Here is a 21,689-nt window from a genome sequence, read left to right on the forward strand (position 1 = left end):
CAAACAGAGGTAAGATCAGCATACCTGGACCACCCTGTTGACCTTATCAAGACATCTTGACAATGATTTGTCTACGCCTGTTCCTGAAGATCCTACATGAAGAGGATTCTACTGGAGGATCTGTTTCTACTATAATGCTTAACTGGCTTTATAATCAAGGAATTTTATTAGAATTATTAACTGAAGTCCTGATTATTATAAATGTAGTTTTATATTCTTATCCAGGCAGGGAACAACTTGAACAATGTAATTCAGTTTTAAAAGTTTATTGTTAAGGTGTTTTACCATATAGTCCTAGCTTTCTTCCTGTGAGGCAAAACAAGTGTGTTCTTTCTAACTTCTTTTAGTCATAATTCCTAAACTATCAATATTGTTCATTTTCCTCTAAGTAGATCACATTTTGGGTGAGAGAGATTTGAAAGAGGTTAAAACTCTGCTAAAGTAGAGATCTAGAAATAGTAGAAAGACACCAGCTTGGACAAAACAATAGTGGGTGTCTCATATGTCCAGTAATGAATAGGGAAAATTTAAATTTGGGATATGCTTCCTTCATAAGGCACACTCAGCTTTCAGCAATCAATGGTTTAAAAACTTCCTGAACTGGAGGTTGCATTTCTATCATCACATTTAATAGACCCTGATGGGCTAATTCAATTAACTGAAAAAGAGATTAGACAAATTTTATGGTTAATCTTCAAAGCATCTGGTGACATTGAGTTCCTCAATTTACGTGCTATCCACATGAAAAACATATTTCCCACAGCTTGTCTCAGACATGTTTGCCTGGCAGCTTAACCACTGCTCCCACCCCTTTTATCCCCCATCAGTTCTTGCATTCTGAGAAGTAGCAAGTGTCCTCCATATCATTCATGTTTGCATGGACCAGTGGCAGCAGTGGCTTTTTTCCAGAACTCAAAGTATATCACTCCAGAAGTCCTACAGTAAAGTGGACTGTCTCTAGACAAACTGTGATAATTGGTCAGCACTCCTGGCTCTCCTCTCACAAGACATGCACCCAAAAGTTTGCTTTGGTGTTGTCCACTTCTGCTTGGAGTTGTCCTGTATCTTTGGCAGAGCAGAAGCAGCAGCCTGTCTTCACTAAGGATCTAAACTGACTCATTTTGTCTGTGGCAGGGAATGGGAGCTCGCTTGTGGACAGTTACTGCACATTCCTGTCACATGGGCCATGAACTTTGAGAAATTATTACTGGCTCTACAAAGCTAGACCAAGAGCCTTTTCCATCCACTTTGTTTCATGTCTCTACAAGAGAAAGTAAATATTAAATGCTGGTCCATGGCCAAATTAGTCTGCCAATTCTTCACCTTAACAGTTCCATCCAGCTAAACAAAGAAGATGATCACTTAAGGACCCAAGCTTTTATCTGAAAATTTAAGGATGAGTAGATGTGCTAGGAAATATGACCCATAACAACAATTAAAACAATCATGGGAAATTTTTGATTTTTTGAAAGCTTAGGGAGGAGGTAATGCAAAAATTCGATTTTTAGTATTGCACTGTAAATCACTTAAATCCTTCTTTGCAGGGCCTCACTACCAGAACTCAATGACTGCTTGGCACACAGGCTGTTGGGTTCCAGCAGCTGGCTGGGAGTTGGATGATAATCTGTCTCCTGGTAGCACCCTCAGCCTTGCTGTCTCTGTGCTATGCTGTGCCACCAGAGGAAGATGGAGGACAAGTTTCTTGGTGGATCTCATCTGGGCTCTCCTGCTTGTCTGCAAGCTTTCCAGGGTACTGCATGCTGCTCCAAAGATGGATTGGCTCTGCTGCAGGTATTGTGTGTGTGTGTGTGTGTGTGTGTGTATTTGTACACATCAAGTTATCAAACTAGATGGCCTAAAACTATTACAGCTCCACGAAGTCCTCAGCAAAGGTTAGCATAATCTCTTGCCTCTCTTCCAATCGTGACCTGGCTTAATGGCTTTGGGTGTGACCATATAACCTCTAGCACTTTATAAAAGGGAGTTCTTGCATCTCAACAAAGCAGCATTGGCAGTCAGTCAGAGAAATGTAGTAACTCTACTTCTTTTCCCCTTTCTGTCCTGAAAATAGTGGGTCTTTCCTGTTCTTTATGTGTATTTCATCATTCACTCTTACTTGCATGTATTTAATACACACATTTTTCCAAAACAGCAGGATGGCAAGATCTGGTCCAAATGCTAGCAGGGATGGCTCTGCAGGATCGTGGCTGGACTGACGTGACCTGCAGGTTTAATGCTGCTCTGGAGGACTGAAGTGCTACAGTATTCTGTGCCAGGACAAGTCCTGCTTCATTGATTGTTTTTGGAAAAGCACAGTAAATGTATTTTACGGTTTTTTACGAAGTTTTAGAAAAGAGGTTGCACATTTTTTAATTTATGACGGTAATGAAAGATCAAGAAGCATATTATGATTATGGTTTGAAATTACCAAAGCTGGTTTTTTTTTCCTGTCTTGACTATTCCTTGACCCAATCTAAAACTTCTTTCCTGCACAGAAGTGTCCCACACGCTTTCCTCCCAAAAGAGATCCACCCTGATCATTGTGCTTCAGTAAAGTTACAGGTCTGATTCAGTGAGAAAGGAATTGCTGTACAGATGTCTCTATAGATATAATGAAAATGTTTTTCTTCTCTTCCTTTTCCTACTTATTCTCCATAGCCTATCTCAGGAAAAGTATGAGGAATCTTCCAGAGAGCGCAGCTGGGTGCTGGAGCTGGTAAGTAAGTGTTGGGCAGTGTAGAAATCATACAGTGGCCCTGCATCTATGCTAAAGGGTAATAAAGTTGTGTGTAAGGCAGGAAATCATAGACCAAATATTGGCAACCACATCCTATGTAGATTTTGCCGAGATTGGCTTTGATTGCCAACTGGTGGCCAGAAGCTGTCTCTGATTCAGTTCTTCCCTAAGGCCACCCACCTGGTGGCTCAGAGGCACTGGAACACCCAGACTGGTTGTAGCCACAGCAATGCTCTAGCCAAAGGTTAAGTGAGCATCTCCTGCCAACACAGAATGGGCTTATTCCTTCTTATTGGTAGATTTGTATTAGGTGAGAAATTAGGAATGCTCTGTGTACTGCTGTACTAAAGAGTTGGATGTATTCATTTACCTCCTTCTTCTGGAGGAGTGCAGGTATCGGGGTTTGCCAGTAGTTTGTGAAAATCTGTTGTGAGGGTGGGTAGGAGGAAGTGTTTCCAAACCATCCCTCTGGGGACTTCTGCTAACAGACTCATCAACTCACTGCAGTAAATTGGCCAAGGACTTTGTTGGGAGGTGGAATTTGAGGTGGTTGTGGATGTGGCTGGGACTGCCCTACTTAACAAAAATACAGCTGCAGGTACAAGCTCTAGAGAGTCCCATGAAAGCTGGTGTTTGCTACTCATGGCCTTTAGGTACTCTGGTGAAACTGAGCTTCCTGGGATATCTGAGTGATTTTCTGATCATCTGGAGCAAGGAGGAGGTGGTAGGGGAATGATCTCTCTGTAGTATGGGATCTATCATGCTGCGTATGTAGCAAAGTATCTGGACTGAGAAGGAGAACCAGGTAAGAGTTAAGAGGCAGGAAAACTTGCTTTTTGGCTCCCAGGCTGACAGAAGACTTTCCTTTCTAAGTCTCAAGAATTCCAGTGCTGTGGCAATTGTTGCCTGAAGATAGCTCAAAGGAGGGCAAGCCTTGAGGTGGTAGTCTTAATCCATCCTGGCTATTCAAGAAATAATGTTCCTAAAGGTCTGAAGGGAGAAGAGGGTGCTTTTTGACCTTTCTCTGCTTGGCTTTGATTTCAGACTTGCCCTCACTTGTTTGTATAACATTGGAGCAAACTTTGATAACTTAAATTGCTGGTCTGGCGCTCAAACAACTGGCAAAAATGGACAGGAAAGAAAGTGCAGTTCTTCTGCTTTCCCCTGGCTGGTGACCACTCCTTCCCCTTATCACTGACGCCGTTGGTAGCTCAGATTGCCCTTGTTCTTGTAACAAAGATTGCTGGGTAGGAGGAGAATTGAGCAGCAAAAGGCAGACAAGACCTCAGCTTTGCAGGAGCATGTATTAAAGCTCAGTCTAGACTAAGGGGTGAGCACAGCCTGCATAGAAAACCTTCTCCACAAAAGACTACACAGATCTTAGCAATATGCATCCCTGTGCTTCCCTCACCATTTCCAGACTGCAGTCTGTGACTGGTGGAGTTGGTTCCTGCTCATGAGAGGCTTTTGCTCAGCTCCATCACCAACCTCATCCTTGGCAGTGACTGAGAAGAGCTGGAGGGGAGGAGGAGGAGCAGAATGGTGATGTGGGTACCAGTCATCATCTATGGAAAGATACCCTACTGGGTGTCCTAGGACCTGTGTGAAATCCCTGTGTGGTAGCTGAGGGACTTGATCTAGTTCACTCTGAGATCACTCTAGTACTTAAATCCACTTCATTACAACAGCGCACATTGACAGGTACTGCTGGTGCCTGAACTCATCCTGTATGTCTTGGCTAAGTCAGTAGCTTGCATGTGGTGTTTTTTTCCTCTTGTGAGTAGCAAGATTTACAGATGATCATTCAGATGATCACAGAGTGGTTCAGATCCTTGCATGTTTGTCCTCGTGTTTCTCAGAGTGCAATCTACAAAAATCAATTTAATTGCTCTTGTGCGTGCAAAGGCCGAGTTCAAGACCTGGCTTTTCACAGTCAAGCAGAAAGGGTAAAATGTTTATTGGTTCACAGTAGGCACCTATCCTTTTTCTTTGTATTGGAACCTAAGCTGAATTACCCAGACTGCTTCAATTTGCAGAACCGGACCTGAAATATCCAGAGTCCAGGCTTTCCCTCTGAATTTTGCCATACTAGTTTCTGGGAAAAGCTATCAGAAAGCAGAATACAAAGTAAAACATAGGAGAGGAGAGGTGTTCACCACCTGCCAGTTTTTAAACAGGCATCCACCTGCTGAGAAGGTCTAGTACAGTTCAGAGGGATTCTTGCTGTGTCACAGTGATTTTCCTATCTCTACTTCAAACCACCCTCTGCAGTCTTTTTCAGAGAAGGGAGAATGTGCTACTGTGCTCCACAGAAGCTACTTATAGCAATGTTCATGGTGCTGGAGAGCTGTCAGCTTTGCTAAGTGGTGAGGCAGGGGGGAAGCAGAGACTCGAGATAAGAATAGTAAGTGAAATCTTAAATTTGACAGGCCTGTCAAGGAGGAAATTACAGCTTGGAGGAGGAAAAGTGGTTGTGTTTTGAATTTTCTGTAGTAAATATAAAGTCTGGGGGTTTTGGCGGTGAGGAGGCAGTTCCACCAGGAATGTGTAAAGCTTTGTTTTGGACATGCCTGCCACAGCTGTTTTTCATTATAAGAGAGCAAGAGAAGGACTTGGTGACAAGGAAACCTTGTATACTATGGTAGAGCTGGTGTAGAAGATGCCAGAAGGCAGGCGGAGATGAGTGTGGAGGGAGCCTGGAGGATGCTGGAAATCTCTTAAACAGTCCAGGTGGCACCTGAATGAATTTGGCATAAGGTTACCCTTTCTTCCCCATCTCCACTGAAACAACAAGTTGCTGACCTTACCTGGCAGTAACTGTGTGCAGTGCAGTTCCCAGCTGTGCCAGGGGCCAGGCACTTGTTTTTTCTTGGGCTGTGTTTAAGAATGTGATGCTTGCTTTTTAAATTTTATTCTAAATTTTGCTCCCAGGCCAGCTTGAACTTGTACTGTGGAAGAAGTGCTAGTATTTATGGCTGCTCTTCTGGGTTTCTGTCAAGATTTCTGCCAGAGGGAGTGGAGGGTAAAAGGGGAGGTGAGGGATGTGCAGAAGAGCTCTGTGAATCCAATCTGGAAAAGTGCCAGCACACAGGCACGCACCATCACCTGCTGCTCTCAAGAGGCAGAAGGGTAAAATAATGTGTCCAGGGCCAGGTGACAAGCTGCAGTCAAAGCATGAGCAGTGCAGCACGTCTCAGCCGCTCCTGTTGGACTCTGCACTGCTCTGGATAAGCTGTCCTACTCATTCTGGGCTCCTCCATGTGGAGCATCAGCTTCTTTTTCTGCAGGATGTGTTCCTGCAAACTGAATGCAATTTCTAATGAAAATAGAAGAGAGATACACCTTCATCCTTTTCTTTCCCACAAGGCTCCTGAGAAGGTTTGGTGCTGTACCAGTAATACCAGTGGTGAGTTTGGTGAAGGGAGGGTCTGTGGCACCAGAAATGAGAGTACTGCAGTCACAGGATGTTCTGGCCTCACTTTTGAGGCAAACTCTCAGTGCATTGTCCTAGTGTTGGAACAAAGCTGTCCAGCAGGACTGACAGAGACATTCTCTAATGGTGTGCTGTGCTGTGCAGTTTCCCCTGGATGGCACCTCTTGGATAGGCTCCTGGGCAGCTGCTTCACTGGATTTCACTAGTGACCCAGATGTGAGCCATCCTCACCTCAGCAGGCCTAGGCTGCTTAGGCTGTTGGAAGGACCTTCCCCAGGGGAAAAGGGTACACTTCCCTGTGCATGAGTTAGTGGAGTGGGATCAGCTATCCTGATGTTATGAACCCAAAACAGCAGGGCTTGTGTTTCTCCAGTGTGACCCCTAGACCCAATCTGTCCATACTTAGTGCACTCAGATGTTTAAGATATTCAAGCCCTTTATTTTGATGCTTCTCTGACTGCCAGTCCAATTTAAATACCTGTTCTCAAGAAGTGAATGCTGAAGCACTTATGAACATTGCTTGTTCAACAAGCCACTCTTAGCTCGTGGTTTGTAAGAGATTTAGCATGTAGCTGCCTGGGCAGATGTCAGAATGAATCTGCTCTCCTGTGGATCTTTTACAGCTGGAGCCTTCAATGCTTAAGAGAGAAGATCTGATTTGAAAAATTACCTAGACATGGGAGTCCAGTAAATGGTCTTGACCTGTAGAGATTCTCTAGTGTCTAAGAAGAGTTTAGGTCCTGCATCTCCCTTCCTCTTTATGGGAATACTAGGCATCTATTTCTATGAACTCATGCAAATCTGGTATCTCTGAGCTCTCACTTCTTCTGTCAAGAATGACAAACAGTTTTAAACTATTTCAGGAGGAAAAAGAAAATTATGGGTAGCAGACAGGCACAGGTAGAGCCCTGCTATGTAAATCGAACATACAGTTCTGGTTCTGAGCCCTTATGGCCATTTAAGAAGGCCATGATGGTCCTGGAATTGTTTGTAATAAGCTATCAGGATGTTTCACTTTTCCTAATTGTCCTCCTAGTTAGACAGAGGGGGTGAATGACTTTTGCCACTTCTTGAGGTGAAACTCTTAGCAGTGACAATATCCCAGCATACAGGGATATCATGTTATTGATGAGCTCGGACTTGAATACAAAGCTGTTTGCTCCCACCTCTTCCCGAATGGATTGTGCCCACAAAGTTTCTCTCTGCCCAAATCCTTTTGGGTGCTTTCTTACTTCTACAGAGCAAATAAAGGAGAGTTCCTAGTGCAGACATCAGGGAAATAAGGTCAGAGCCAAAAGCTGTTCTGCTCCCTGTGGACACACACGCTGGTGTGATAAAGGGGAGCAGGGTAGCCAATGGCTAAGCCAGGGCAGTGCCAGAAAATCAGCCTGGTCTTCTACCAAGGGTCTGGTGTTGGATTCTTATGGTGCTATCACGGTGCCAAGAGCCTGGGTCAGGGGAGTCATGGAGCCAAAGTAAATATTTTAGCAAAGGCTGATGAGAAGAGACTGCCTCTCTAACATCATGGGTTTCTCAGAAATTTGACTGCTAAGACCTTTAGCTTTTTTCGTTTCTGCCATAACAAAAAAGTCTGCTCAGGTGACCACCTCCTTTCCTGTCTCTTTTCCCCCATCCCTCTTCTTTCAACTTTTTTTTTCCTCCTCGGTCCCAAATCACCATTATTAATCACTTTAAAGGGCTGAAAATAAAGGTGAGAAATTGGAACAAGTATTCTACTTCTCACATTCAGATTCAGTTTGGGCTGGAGCACAAGGTATGCAACGGGCTTTGTGTCCTTGCTCTTGGCAAAGACAGTGCAGAGAAGATGTGCCAGCCATGGTGGCAGAGGAGAAGGTGGTGATAAAGCACTGCTCAGTTGAGCCTGGGTGTTGCTTCTCTAGATCTCTCTTCCTTTAGCTCCACAAACAGTCGGCGATACTTGTGAGGAAGGGTAGGTCTGGCTTCTGCTTCCCAGTCAGCTGAAATGCCACAGGATGTGGCTTCTCGTTTTTTTCCTCTCTAGTCCTCTGGAAACAAAACCTTCATGTTCCAAATACAGCCACTTCAGAGGGGAGGTACAGGCAGATTTCCCCATACTTGCCTCTCTGTTTTCCCCCTTTGACCCAGCAGCACTGCACTGAGTTCTTTCCACAGCTTCTTGCTTAAGTTAACTGCTACAGATCTACCTATCACTTGCCTTCTTTTCGTTTCAAATTATTCACAGACTAAGAAGTACCTTTTAGTTCAAACCCCAGGAGTCCTCATATTTTATAGTAAGCAGACACATGGTAATATTTCAGCTTGCAGTTTTTAGAGGTCTGGAAATAAACATTTGGCTTTTCTCAGTGCCAAGCTACTTAATAACCTGTTACAGCCTACACCTACTAATGCTCTCAGACACAAAGGTGTTGCCTCTTTATAGATGCTTTTTTCCCTGGCATGCCTTTTTGAGGTTGATTTTTTTTTTTTTCAGTCTTGGCAGATAAAGTGCAAGCTCTTTTTTTGCAAGTAGCCACTTTAAACTTTCCACTTCAGCTTGTTATTGCCCAATTGCTAAGAATCTTATTTCCTGTTGTGTTTTCTCTTTATTTCCATTTGGTTTTGGGTAGTTCCTGAGTTATGGTGTCTTCTCACAACAACAGCAGATGTCAGCATGGTTTGTCTTGTGGCATAGATTGTATAGAGCAAACCAGTATTGCCCACTGTGCCCATTCCTATGAGCTGGCAGTGCATCATGAAATTCCTTTAGTGCATAAAAGGTAAAGACAGACTGATTTTCATATGAAGAACTGATGGAACCACTGTGTGACTGTTAGTTAGTGGACTTTACTGGTGGAATTGAGTGTGTTTCAGAGATTGCAGCAAGATTAATTCCCACCCTTTTATAGGTGGGAAAACCAAAGCACGTGTAAAAGTTATTCTGCATATCAGGTGCTGAACTGAGAATACAACCAGAATTTGTCTTCAGCCTCTCAGACCTGTGGCTTCTCCCTTCCCTGTGTGGAGAGGGTTTATGCACAAGTGTGATTGAAAATGCCAAAAAACTATGCCTTGACTAGGTTATTTCATGGCAGCTAATGTTGACATCTGTTGATTTTTTTCCAAGGCTCACACAGAAAATGGAGAGAAAATAGAAAGGATTGGAATGTGTTTACAAAGTTATAGCAGTGATGATGAATCAGGGCAACACAAGTAGAAATCTTTCTGAAGGGGGCAGAATGCTTAAGAGTTGCTCTGACGGGAGACTGTGATGAATTGTTCAAGAGGTTGCATGAAAAGGCAGAGGGTAGGAGATCTGTCATAGAAAAAGAAGAAATGCTGGGGAGATCCGTGGATCATGGGGAACCCTATGATATGTCCCAGCTTCAGGACAGAAATGACTCTCTACCATCAGTCTGAGAAGTGTTTGTCATACTTGACTTCCTAAAACCTCTGGCAGAGCTGATTTCTCAATCTCCTTTAGTTTCTATTCCAGCAATCCATAACACTGTAATGTTATTCCATATATATACCCCAGACCCCCATCTTGCTGTGATTTGATGCCTGTACTTGAGCTATTTACCAAGGGCATGGAGGGTAGGTTATTCTTTTCCTCTTTACAGGAGCTAATACTGTTCTCACCTCTCCTCTCTGTCCTCCTTCCTTTAGGCTACCAATGCTGATGAACATTGCGGCTACTAATGCAATTTTTATAATGAATATCCCAGTTGCTCTGTAGCATTTTCATCCAGACCATATTTTTCCTAGCTGTTTTTTGCCAAGGTCACATGAAACACTGTTGAAGCCCTCACCAGTCAGTGTATGTGGTTTTATGTGCTTGTCTGATCTCTCTATGAGGTCTTTGTCATAGAAAGAAATACACTTCATTGGATGTGTTTGTGACAGATGTTGGTGGGAATTTACCTACCTCCCAAATACTGGGTAGAGGCTCCCACGTGGTTTGTTAGTTTTGTTTTCTCACAGAGTTGAAGTTTAATGAAGCAAGCCATAATTCTGCCTCCTCCCTTCCCCCTTTTCTAAGATGGACATTGTCTTTACAACTCTTCTGGAAGCATCCTAGTTCTGCACAAGCTGTCAGATACCACTTCTGATGGCTCTGAGGGTTGTTCTAAATTCCTCTGGATTAATTTCATCCAACTAAAAACTATACATCTTATCTATTTTTTTCTTTATGAATTCTAACCTGAAGTTATCCCTGATATTACTGGTATTAATTTTGTTGACTGCTTGATCTGTAGTGGTTTTTAATAGACACTGAAGCAAAAAAATGCATTAAACACTTCCTTGCTTAGTGATTTTTAATAGGAACTCTCAATGTCTCTAAATAGATCTGTTCATCACTTGTTTTCCTTTTATGAATATTGTACAAATGCAGGCTTTAACATGGTTTTTTCTCTGTTAGTTGTATGTTACTTTCTGCCATGGCCTCTCTGATTTACATCTCTATATATCTGTACCATCATTGCTTGTAATTTGTATCTCTTTTTCCAGAATCTACATGCTTCCCTCTCTGTGGAAGAGGTTGCTGAAGAACCATAAGATTTAGTCTCTTTCTCCATGCCATTTCTGCATGAGGACAGTGTGTGAGTTAGGTATGCTTCGTTTAAGGATTGGAGGTGCCTATGAACTTTTTTCCTCATTGGATCTGAATTCTGTTCATTTCATTCTGTGTTCAACAACTTATTTTGCTCTTCTCCCTTTTCCTTCTCCTGAGACTCTGAGACTTTATAGTTTTCTCCTTCTCCATCAGTTTCCTTCCCTGCTTTTCTGTTTCAGTGCATTTCACTACTGTCAGCATCAAATACTCCTCTGAGTGATTTCAGAGACTTTGCATCTACAGTATTTCTTCTTGCATATGGCTGAACAACCTGTGGAGCAGCCTGTGCTCTTGTCTCAGCTCATTCCTTGCTTCCCCTGATTACTACAGGTAACCACTGTCATGTTTCAGTTTGGCTTAAGTTTCATAATTTGGTTTCTAAATTGTTTTCTTATGGCCTGGATTTACCCCAACCATCTCTGCCCTCTCCGTCAGATCTTACTCCAATTTGCCAGCCACACTGAGGAGTTAAAATGCTTGTTTTACAAAATCCCTCAGGGAAGACAGCAGCAAAGAAAAGTTAGAAATGCTGGATGTGTGTGTGGTGGAGGGTTGTGAAAATGAGTACAGCAAAGTTAACTTCAAGGCTAGCCTGTTTATGAAGTGAAGTCACTATACTGAAGATAGAGCTGATAGAATTTTCTTGTAAAGACCCCATTTTGCTCTTGAGTGAAGAGGATGAAGACATTAACTCAGTCACATCCTCCTTGGCAGCAGAGTGTTCTGCTGCACTGGCTGAAACCATTGTTTTCATCTCGTAGAAGTCCAACAAGTAATGAAACCTTAATCCTTCTGTTTCCTAAGCAGAACATCATGTGTTCTCTATTTTAATTGGATTGAGACCATGCTGATACTTCATTAGTACAACTATGAGCCTTACATAAATTCTTGTGTGTGAATTCTGATCTCCTGGATGGTGTTTCAGCTTCATGTTCCTGTGCCTGTGTGTGCTTGCTGTATTACTCTGTCAAAACTCCTGTCTAATATGTATTTGTGTTGTGCAAATATTGTATTTTTGATGTGTACTTTTATTATCAGACAAAGATGGGTGGAGGAAAACTGTGAAGTCCAGAAATGCCCAGTATCTGATCATAGAATTATTTGGATTGGAAGGGACAATTTAAAGATCATATAGTCCAATATGATCTTTGAGCAGGTGCATCTTCATCTACATCAGTTTGCTCCAAGCCCTAGCAGGATTTGTTCTGCGATCTTCCCAGGCACAGAGGTAAGGCTGGCAGGTCAGTAGTTTACAGGATCTCCCTTTCTACCCTTTGTTAAGAGAGGTGCAATGTTTCCCTTTTTCACCTGGGACTTCACCTGACTGCCATGACTTTTCAAATATCATGGAGAGTGGCTTGGCAACTACATGAACCAAATCCCTCATGACTTTGGTAGGCATCTTGTCCCATAGACTTATATATGTTTCAGGTGTTTCCTCAGCTGGTCTCAAACCTGATCTTCTCTTCCAGTGGGAGGGACTTTGCTCACTCAGTCCCTGCCCTGCCTCACTCAAGGGGTGTGGGAAGAGTGGAGAGACAAAAAATGGACTACCTTGTCTGTTGTTCCCAGTTTGCTGGGCATATTTATCAGAAGTAGTACATTTTTTTACATTCTTTTCTGACAGATATACCTATAGAAGACCATCTTAGTATTCTTAACATCCCTTGCCAAGTTCAGCTCCAGCCACACCTTGGCCTTCCTGACCCCATCTCTACACATACAAAGAATATCCCTATATTCTTCCCAGGATACCTCTCCTTGATTCCACTGCCTGTGCATTTCCTTCTTGCCCTTTTATTTTGGCCAGCAGGTCTTGACTCATCCATGGTGGTCTCTTGCCATCCTTTCCTGATTTCTCATGTGTGGGGATTGAGAATTCTTGTGCTCTGTGGAAAGTGAGATCCTTGAAGATCTGCCAGCTCTGCTCTGCTCCCTTGTCCCTGAGGGTGGTTTCCAGGGGGTCTTATTGACTTGAACTTAGGAAGCAAAACTTAGGAATTTTGCTTCCCTAAAATTCAGTGGCCTGACTTTACTCAGCCTGACCCATATTCCCCAGGATTATCAACTCCAGCAATGCAGGATCACTGGAGCCCAGGTTGACTTCAATCTTGATGTCACCAATTAGTTCACTTGTGCTGGGGAGTGACAGGTCTGGTATCACATCTCCTTTGGCAGGGATGTCTATTACCTGACTGAAGAATTTGCCCTCGATGCATTCCAGGAGTTTCCTGCATCACCCACAGCTTGCTCTGCTACTTTTGCAGGATATTGAAGCAGGATGATAGCCCTAATCATGACTTTAAGCTTCTCTTCTGAACGCTATAGGTTTGTAAGGTGCAAACTATGTGAAGAACTAAACAGATGCAGAAAATCCAGCCCCAAAACCAGTTTACAAGAATTAATGGTTAGAGGACAGAGAAGCTCACAGAAATAGTGGTGTTGTGTTTGCTTATCACTGTGGATACAGTTCAACATGTTCAGTTCCCCCATGCTGTTTACAATATAATTTCAACAGCCACCTGCTGGCACATGAGAGTTTGAAAGTCAAATTAACTCTGAAGCGAGAACAGGTTTTGTAGTTCTGTGTGACCAAAAGTTTGTTAGTTTTATAATTAATATTGGACTGTCAGTAAAAGAAAATGAATATTCTTTAAATAGTGTTGGCAGACCAATAGGAGCTCAGGTTTTGCATCACTAGACTCCTAACTTACCTTGAATTAGGACTCTTCCAGGAGTAGCAGCAATCCTTATTATAGCTGAATACTGCCCATTGCAGTGAGTCCCTCACCACTGTCCAGAGTTCCCTCGAGCTGCTGACACAGCTCTGATTCGGTTCAATGTGCTTTGTCCAACAGGGATAAGAGAGGAAAAACTAATAATTTAAAAATAAAAACCCGTGAAAAGTAGCGTAATGGCGAAACCCGCTCTGTGTTCCACATCGAGAAGTGCTACAAGCACTCGCTCTGAAATCGTAGGTGCCAGCTCGGCTCTGCGAGGCTGCGCTTCCAGGAGCGCCGCTCCCCGAGGCTGCCATCTGCAGGCTCTCCAGCTCCGCGCCGGCCCTTCAGGAACACGTCACGCTGCGGCACGACCGCGGAAAGAACTTCATTTGGCTGTACACGCAGAGTTTCAGCCGTCTGATTTGCCACACAGCAAGCTCAGGATAGGCAATGTGCACTCGCAGCCCAGAAAGCCAAATCCTGGGCTGCATCCTGAGCAGCGTGAGCAGCAGGGCGGTGGAGGGGATTCTGCCTCTCTGCTCTGCTCTGCTCTTGTGAGACCTCACCTGCAGTGCTGCATCCAGCTCGGGGGTCCCAGAACAGATAGGACATCAGCCTGTCGGAGCGAGTCCAGAGGAGGATCACCAAGTTGATCAGAGGGATGGAGCACCTTTCCTATGAGGAAAGGCTGGGAGAATTGGGGTTTTTCAGCCTGGAGAAGAGAAGGCTCTGCAGTGACCTAATTCTGGCCTTCCAGTACTGGAGGGGAGCCTACAGGAAAGAGGGAGAGGGACTTTTTATGAGAGCATGTAGTGACAGGACAAGGGGCAATGGCTCCAAACTAAAAGAGAGTAGGTTTAGATTAGATATTAGGAAAAAAATTTACTGTGAGGGTGGTGAGGCCCTGGAACAGATTGCCCAGAGAAGCTGTGGATGCCCCATCCCTGTCAGTGTTCAAGGCCAGGCTGGACGGGGCTCTGAGGAACCTGATCTAGTGGAAGGTGTCCCTGCCTGTGGCAGGGGGTTGGTACTAATTGATTTTTAAGTTCTCTTCCAACCGACACCATATTATGATTCTATATACCTTTATTCTTTACAAAGTGCAGACCAGGTACTGTTCAAGAGAATGTTAAATGCAATTAATTTTTGTGTGTATTGACATCTAGAAACACATAAATCTTGTAGGAAACTTTATCAGGGCTTTTTTTCCCCCCTAGTTACACTAGTCTGCAACTTTCCCACACAGGTCACTTTCCTTTTTTTTCCCTCCCATAACTTCTACTTTGTTTGGCAGCCACCAGGAGCATGCAGTGTAATCCCAGCAAGAACTGCTCCCAGCATTCTCAGTGAGTAGACGGCAGGTAGAATTGATGTAACTGCATTCAGGGCTGGTTTCAACATCCACCATTTTAATATCTAAATAGTCATGGCACTGAGCCATATCATAAGGGCATTTCCCACTGCATATTTCCATCTTGCTGGGACAGAGCAAGTCTTGCCTGGCATCTTAACCACCCACAAAAATTATTCAGATGGTAACTAGTCAAGCATGGCTTTACCCCTGCTTATAACATTTTTTGTGTTTCAAAAAATGAAAGAGCAGCTTTCAAAAGCAAAAGAAACATCTAATGCTGAAAATGTCAAAAAACCTACCTCTGTCTGTGACCTTGTCAGTGATGTATTTAGGGGGGCACATAACCACCAGGTTGTTCTGATACTCTTTCTTCATCTTCCAATTCTAGTTGGTTGATGCTTTTAATGGTGGAAGTGAGCTTTGTCGCTGAAAGTATGAATGAATATGACAGTCATGTATTCATGTCATGTACTACTATTTTACATGTGTGTACCAACAGCAGTTGGTTGGGGTGTAAAGTGAGGCAGAACCTGGCAGATGTATGAGTACAAATTGTGTTCATTCTTCCTTCAAAACAACCGCTTGTTGCTCTCTTCAGTACCCAGACACCTGTGCAGTGCAGAGATGTTTGGAGCAGTGCAAGGGCATGTAAACATGCTACCCTAAATCATGTCAGTTTTCCATGGCCCATTCAGCATCTGTTCTTATATCCTCAGGGCAGTTCTGTCTGGTGAATACTGCATTTGGAGAAGGCTCCTCATGCTACCCTTCTCCCTGTGCTGTGGTGAGGCTCCACCTGGGGTACTGCATCCAGCTCTGCGGTCCCAAGCACAGGAAAGGGTGTCAGACTTGCTGGAGTGACTCCAGAGGAGGGCTGCAAAGATTATTAAAGGGCTGAAGCACCTCTGCTGTGAGGAAAGGCTGAGAGAATTGGGGTTGTTCAGCCTGGAGAATAGAAGACTGGGGAGACCTTGTTGCAGCCTTTCGATATTAAAGGGGTCTTCTAAGAGGGATGGGGCCAGACTGTTTACCAGGACCTGCTGCAATAGGACAAGGGGTAATGGTTTTAAACTAACAGAGGATAGATTCAGACTAGATATGTGTCCTGGTTTCAGCTGGCATAGAGTTCATTTTTGTCCTAGTAGCTGGTACAGTGCTGTGCTTTGGACTTAGTATGAGAACAGTGTGATGCCACTGGTATTTTAGTTGCTGCTAAACAGTGTGACTTTAACTCAAGGACTTGCTGGTTTTCTATGCTCTGCCAGTGAGGAGGTACACAAGAAGGGAGGGAGTATGGCAAGGACAGCTGATCCAAACTGGCCAGAGGGATGTTTTGTATCATAAAATGTCAGGCTCAGTATAGAAACTGGGGGAAGTTGGCTTGGAGCCACCAGTCACTGCTGGAGGATGGGCTGGGCATTGGTCAGCAGGTGGTGAGCAGTTGTATTTTGCATCACCTGTGTTTCTTGGGGTTTACTCCTCTCTCTCCTTTTAATTGATATTTTTACTGTTGCTATTGTTGTTATCATTGTTATTATTACAATATTTTGTTTTAATTCAATTATTAAACTCTTCTTATTTCAATCCATAAGTTTTATTTGTTCTTTGATTCTCCTTCCCACGGTGTGGTGGAAGGGAGGGAGCAAGCAACTGCGTGGTACTTAGCTGCGGGCTGGGGTTAAACCACCACAATATAAGGAAGAAATGTTTTACATTGAGAGTAATAAAACATTGGAACAGGTTGCTCAGGGAAGTGGTGGATGCCCAGTCCCTGGAAACGTTCAAGGTCAGGTTGGATGGGGCTCTGAGCAACCTGGTCTAGTTGAAGGTATCCCTGCTCATTGCAGGGGTATCAGACTAGATGATTTTTAAAAGATCCCTTCCAACCCAAATGATTCATATAGGGATTTTTTTAGTGTTTCTTCAGTATTTATCTCTGTGATGACTTCTTTAATTTTTGCTATTGCTTTTGCTACAGAAATATTGATGTTGATTGTAATAAAAGATGGTCCTTCACAACTTTGCCTTTACAGGGCAGAGAAGAGGACTCCTACTTTGAGACACTGAAGATGGTCATCTTCTCCCTCCCCTGCAAATGAATTTCCATGCCCCTTCACAATATTTCCTCTTTTTGATACAGAACTTTGATGACTGATGGTTGATTTTGCAAGCAGCTTTGCAAATGTAGCTCTCATGGATGTTTTAAAGAAAAACTTTAGCTCATACAGTGCAGGGAAATGTGGTGACTGCTGTTCTGGTAGCTGTAGCAGGGAGTGTAGTTGTAACCAGAAAAGCATTCAGAGTCCAAGAATCACCACTAAAAAAACCCACTGAACTATTTTTATGTTTTCAGAACTTTTTATGGTGACATGTTTCTCAAGCAGTGTCAGCCCCTCTGTTCCTGACATTGCTAGCCAGCAGGAGGCTTTGGGAACAGGCTCTTTACACTCACTGTCTCACTTAAATGTTGTTTCAAATGAGCTAGCAGTGGGACATCTGTCAGACTTTTTTTAATATTCGTTTTCCTCTTGCAAACCTATGTGAGCCATCTCTCTCCTTAAACTCATTTCTGCCAGGGAGCCTCTGTCCTGCAGCACTCTGATCCCTCGGCTTGCAGTGTCTCCTGATTTCCCTGTATTTGAGTTCCTGGCATGTGTGTCCCATTTATCCCTCTTGGAGCAGAAACTGTTGGCAGATGGGCCATGGGCATTGCGGGAAATCTCAAGCACTGGCAAATGCTGAAAGATTGCCATTCTCTGTCTTGGTCTCTTTCTGTGGTCCCAGAAGGTGGTCTGCAGCACTGTCTTCCCTTGAAATATGCCATAACTATTTGACAAAACAATTTTTTTTTGTGATTTCCCAGTTCTGTTTGTGAGTCCATAACCAACCTCGCTGGGGTCACCACTCTGGAAATGCTGGGGCTGCAATTTCAGGTGTGGCACTGGAGCCCTCTCTATGCAGGAGAGTTCTCTAGCTTGTATGTAATACGATGTAAGATAATCATGTGCCTAATGCTCTCCAGTTATACCTATAATGCACCTGTGCTCTTTCACATGGCTGCCTGAAAAGAGTAGTTTCCTTCAATATTTAACCTTACACTGAGCATCCTAAGTTTTCAAGCTTTTTCAATCCTTAAAGATTTCCCAATAGGCATAAAGAGTTCTGTATGGAGATTTTAAATGCACTAAAGTTTGACTTCCTTTTCATTGTTTCTTTTAGGACTGCCTTAAAAGGACCTTACAAACCACAGGCTGAAAGAGCATTGATTTTAATGTGTCTGCATGGCAGACTGTGGTGGTTTAACTGTTCAGTTCATGTCAGAGTTGATCTGGGAAGGAGCAGAAGGAAGGGGAAGAAAACTGCCACACAAAGTTGGGCTGCTGAGATGTTTTGGGGAATAATTAGTTTGAAAAAAATTAGGCTGTTATCCTTGTGCAATACCGGGGAAAAGCTGCATGATATAAACAAAGGTATTACTTTTCTTACTGTCATTTTCTTTATGGATAAGAAGGTGGTGATGGTGACACTTTCCCACCCTTTCAGGCAGGTTTAAATACTAAGTATTATTTGGCACCTAAAACCCCACCTTTTTCAAAGCAACACCTAAGTGCCCCATGCAGCCTCAAAACTAAACCCACCCCTTACCAAGATTTCTTCAGATTTCTGCTCAGGAGGGATAGTCTTAAATATGGATGAATGTGTATATATGTTTTTCTCAGTGTGTCTATTTTTTTGAGGAGATGAGGGAACTTGTATCCAGATAATACTTTCTGCTGTAATTTCTGACTTGTTCTAGATTGCCTGTAAATGTTTTCTCTTCTGATAGAGGGTGATAAAGAATAGAGGTCCCTACACATAATTAGGTGGGCACTGCTTTCTAGATGGAAGCTGGGAGCAAAAGGGTGAAGAAGTGTTTGAGACATGGGTAGAGGAAAATTATTTTGTCATATGGCCTTAGAAGAAGGAAAATGTTTTGATGGTGTCTTTGTTTTTTACTGATCATGTTACCTTTCCTTTGCAAAGCACCAAAGAGCAGCCTCAGTCTATTCTGGTCTAGTGACTTCATCTTGACTGAACTGCACTGCCCCAGAGGAATAAAGATGTGTGTCTTGGTACTGATATTCACCATGAAATAAACCTGGGTGTCAGTTGTAAAACAGTAAATTCACTTTAGGGCCTTCTGCAGTTGTCATGAAATGTTAGCTCCACAGGAGCTGAGACAGCTCTGGCAGCTGGGAAAGAAGGATACTGTCAACTAGGGTGGGAAGGAGAAATCCAGGAGGAGTAAATGTGTAGAAACATCTGGAGCATTTCAGTCAAACCAAGTTTCCCAGCTATGGCAGAATGGCTACATTATCCTGGAGGACATCTCTGGGTGCTCAGACACAGCTCTTTGTTTTCCCTGCTATATCTCTGCATGTCCCTCCTTTCTCTATCTGGGATGGCAATGGAAGAATGCAGGAACTGATCTGCTTTTACACCTTGGCAGGGGATTGGGCCCCCAGTCTGGATTTCCTCCCTTTCCTGCTTCCTACAGTTAGGCTCCAAACTTGCTGCAGTTTACGTCAAACTATAAACAGAAATTATGAAAGTTAGGCAAATTATTCCCTCTGCTCTTTTATTGTAGGAAGAGAAACTGAGGAGATGTTAGACTGTGATGTGCTCAGAATTAAACAAGAAATATTAGATGAAATAGGGTATTGGCTTTTTTTTTTTTGCATTCTTGGGCACTGCGAGATGCAGCAGTATGAAAAGAGATCCCTCTTTCTTCAGTTAAAAGGAAGGATAGAACTATGCTTTCGCTATCCTGGTAAGTGTTTTTTTGTTTATTTTCACATTGTTTTTTACTTTCTTGCAAAAATACGTACATCAGACTTTCAGGAATGTCACGGCTTTGCCTCCCCTAGTTTTGCTGGAGGACTTTTTGCAGGGCTGGAAAAAAGGTGGAAGGCAGTTTTCTCAGCTCATGACTTCAGACTTGCACAGCTTTAACTCCCTCCAAATTCCCCTTACAAGATATTAACTGAGTTTAAGATGGCATCTTCTGGCTTGGAGAAAGACTGTGTTCGTGGCTGCTACTGCATCTGCCAGTGCTTTAGATGAATGTCTTTAATGTTTTTTTAGCAGAGGTGTCATGGTCAAAGCCCCAAAGGTGTGTCCTGGTAAGATTCTCTTCCCTAGTTGCCTGCCTCCATGGTCTGATCTCCTCATTTTGTTTTAGCCTGAGTTGGCCTATTACCCAATCTGCTAATTGCTCACGTGCTGCTATCTCTCTCTTTTGGTATAAACTGCTGCCATTCCTAACTTGACCATGCAGTTTGACAGGGTCAGATAGGGGGATAAGCAACTCTTGGATGGAGCAAGGATAGCAGCAGGCATATCCCAGTATGGGACCTTAGGACCCAAGTTACCAAGTGCTGGGAGCACCTGCAAACTGGAAGAGAAGTTGCTGCTGCCCTCCAGCAGCCTGTGGGCAGACTCACCCCCTCCACATGGCTTGGTGCTGGCATTGGAGTGAGGGACAAGTCATCTCAGCAGCTGATTCCTGATCCTGTTCGGGTGAGGGGCAGGAAGGGCAGGGAAGCCAATTGCCCTGGTGCCATGGAGGCCATCACAGGACAGCCCGGCTCTCCCTGCAGGCACACAAGCCAGTTTTGTATATGGCCCCCAAGCTGATTGGGGTTTGGGATGGCATACGTACACCACTGTTCCCCACTGCCTGCTGCAAGTACAACTGCTTCATGTGCCCTTTCTCTGCCTCTAATTAACCCCAGCTACTGTGATGCCAGGACTGCTGGGTAATTTCCATGATGCAGGAGGTCAGACCCATCAAAAGTAAAGTCCAATCACTGTCTTCAACAAAGAAATCTTTCTTCCAGTTATTTATCTGGTGTTGGGCAATTTCTTTAAGCAGATGCAAAACAAACCCCTTATTCAGTTGGTGTTCACACAAAGTTTTTGCATTAATGATTTACAGCAGCCTAGATTTTGGTTCCAGTTTATTACAGATCTATCACCAAAGACCAACTTCTGCTTTTCCTGCCTTCAAGAAGTTGAGATTTTTCCAGGTTTTAAATGCTGCCTAAAATGAGCCCTCTTTAAAATAAATGTTATCTGTATGTTAAACCAGAAGCGAGAGAGAGAACAAAATCTTTCTCCCTTTTAGGTGATCTTTAATGTCACACTATAAGCCTTTTGTAACTCCTTGAATTTTTAAACTGCTTTCTGAGCTAACTTGAATATCGCTGACTTTAGAAACAAACCAAATCAAAACACTTGGCCTTTTCCCTTGCAGGGGACGTTGGCAATGGAGTAACCAACAGGACCTAAACCAACCCTTGAATATTTGATCCTGGTATTTGAGTTGTACAGGGGTTCATGGGGCACCAAGAAGAAATCTCAGCTGCTGCTGTAGCATCTACAGCAAGGCAGATAAGTTAGTACATGGCACGGGGAAACCTGGAAGTCACTCAACTCTGAAATGTAACAAAACTATTAAATATAACATCCATTTGCTAAGTGCTCGCTTGTGATTTATGGCTACTGCTCTGAGACTTGCAAAAATCGCTTAAAGGGGATGCCAGGTGGACCCTTGTGATTTCCACCTCTATACAACGCCATCTAACAATCCTTCTTCTTAGTACCAAATCAGTGACAGCACAAAGGAAAATAGACACTTAAATGAAAATTCTTGACTTATGCCGTTTGTTTTTATCCCTGTGAGGGATACGGGGGGCAGTAGCTGGCCTGTGAAAGGTGCGGGATGTTCCAGTGTGAGCCGGGTGCTACTCAGCCCTCTGTACCCGGCCCGGCACTACACAAGCCCCATATCACTGGGAAGTTTC

General features: G+C 43.5%; 1 long non-coding RNA gene across 1 annotated transcript in view; it reads left to right on the forward strand.

The window, feature by feature from the left end:
* The window catches only part of LOC121669514, a 31,086-nt gene extending 16,760 nt beyond the window's left edge, over positions 1-14,326 (forward strand). The window contains exons 2-3 of the long non-coding RNA XR_006017788.1: positions 1,545-1,791; positions 2,153-14,326. This is a non-coding gene — a long non-coding RNA (uncharacterized LOC121669514). The remainder of the gene's footprint in view (positions 1-1,544; positions 1,792-2,152) is intronic.
* Positions 14,327-21,689: the final 7,363 nt, after the last annotated feature.

This window comes from Corvus kubaryi, unplaced genomic scaffold (genome assembly GCF_017639235.1).
Source record: "Corvus kubaryi isolate FWS band 111438036 unplaced genomic scaffold, C.kubaryi_AGA036_p1.0 37392, whole genome shotgun sequence".
NCBI classification, from domain to species: Eukaryota; Metazoa; Chordata; class Aves; order Passeriformes; family Corvidae; genus Corvus; species Corvus kubaryi.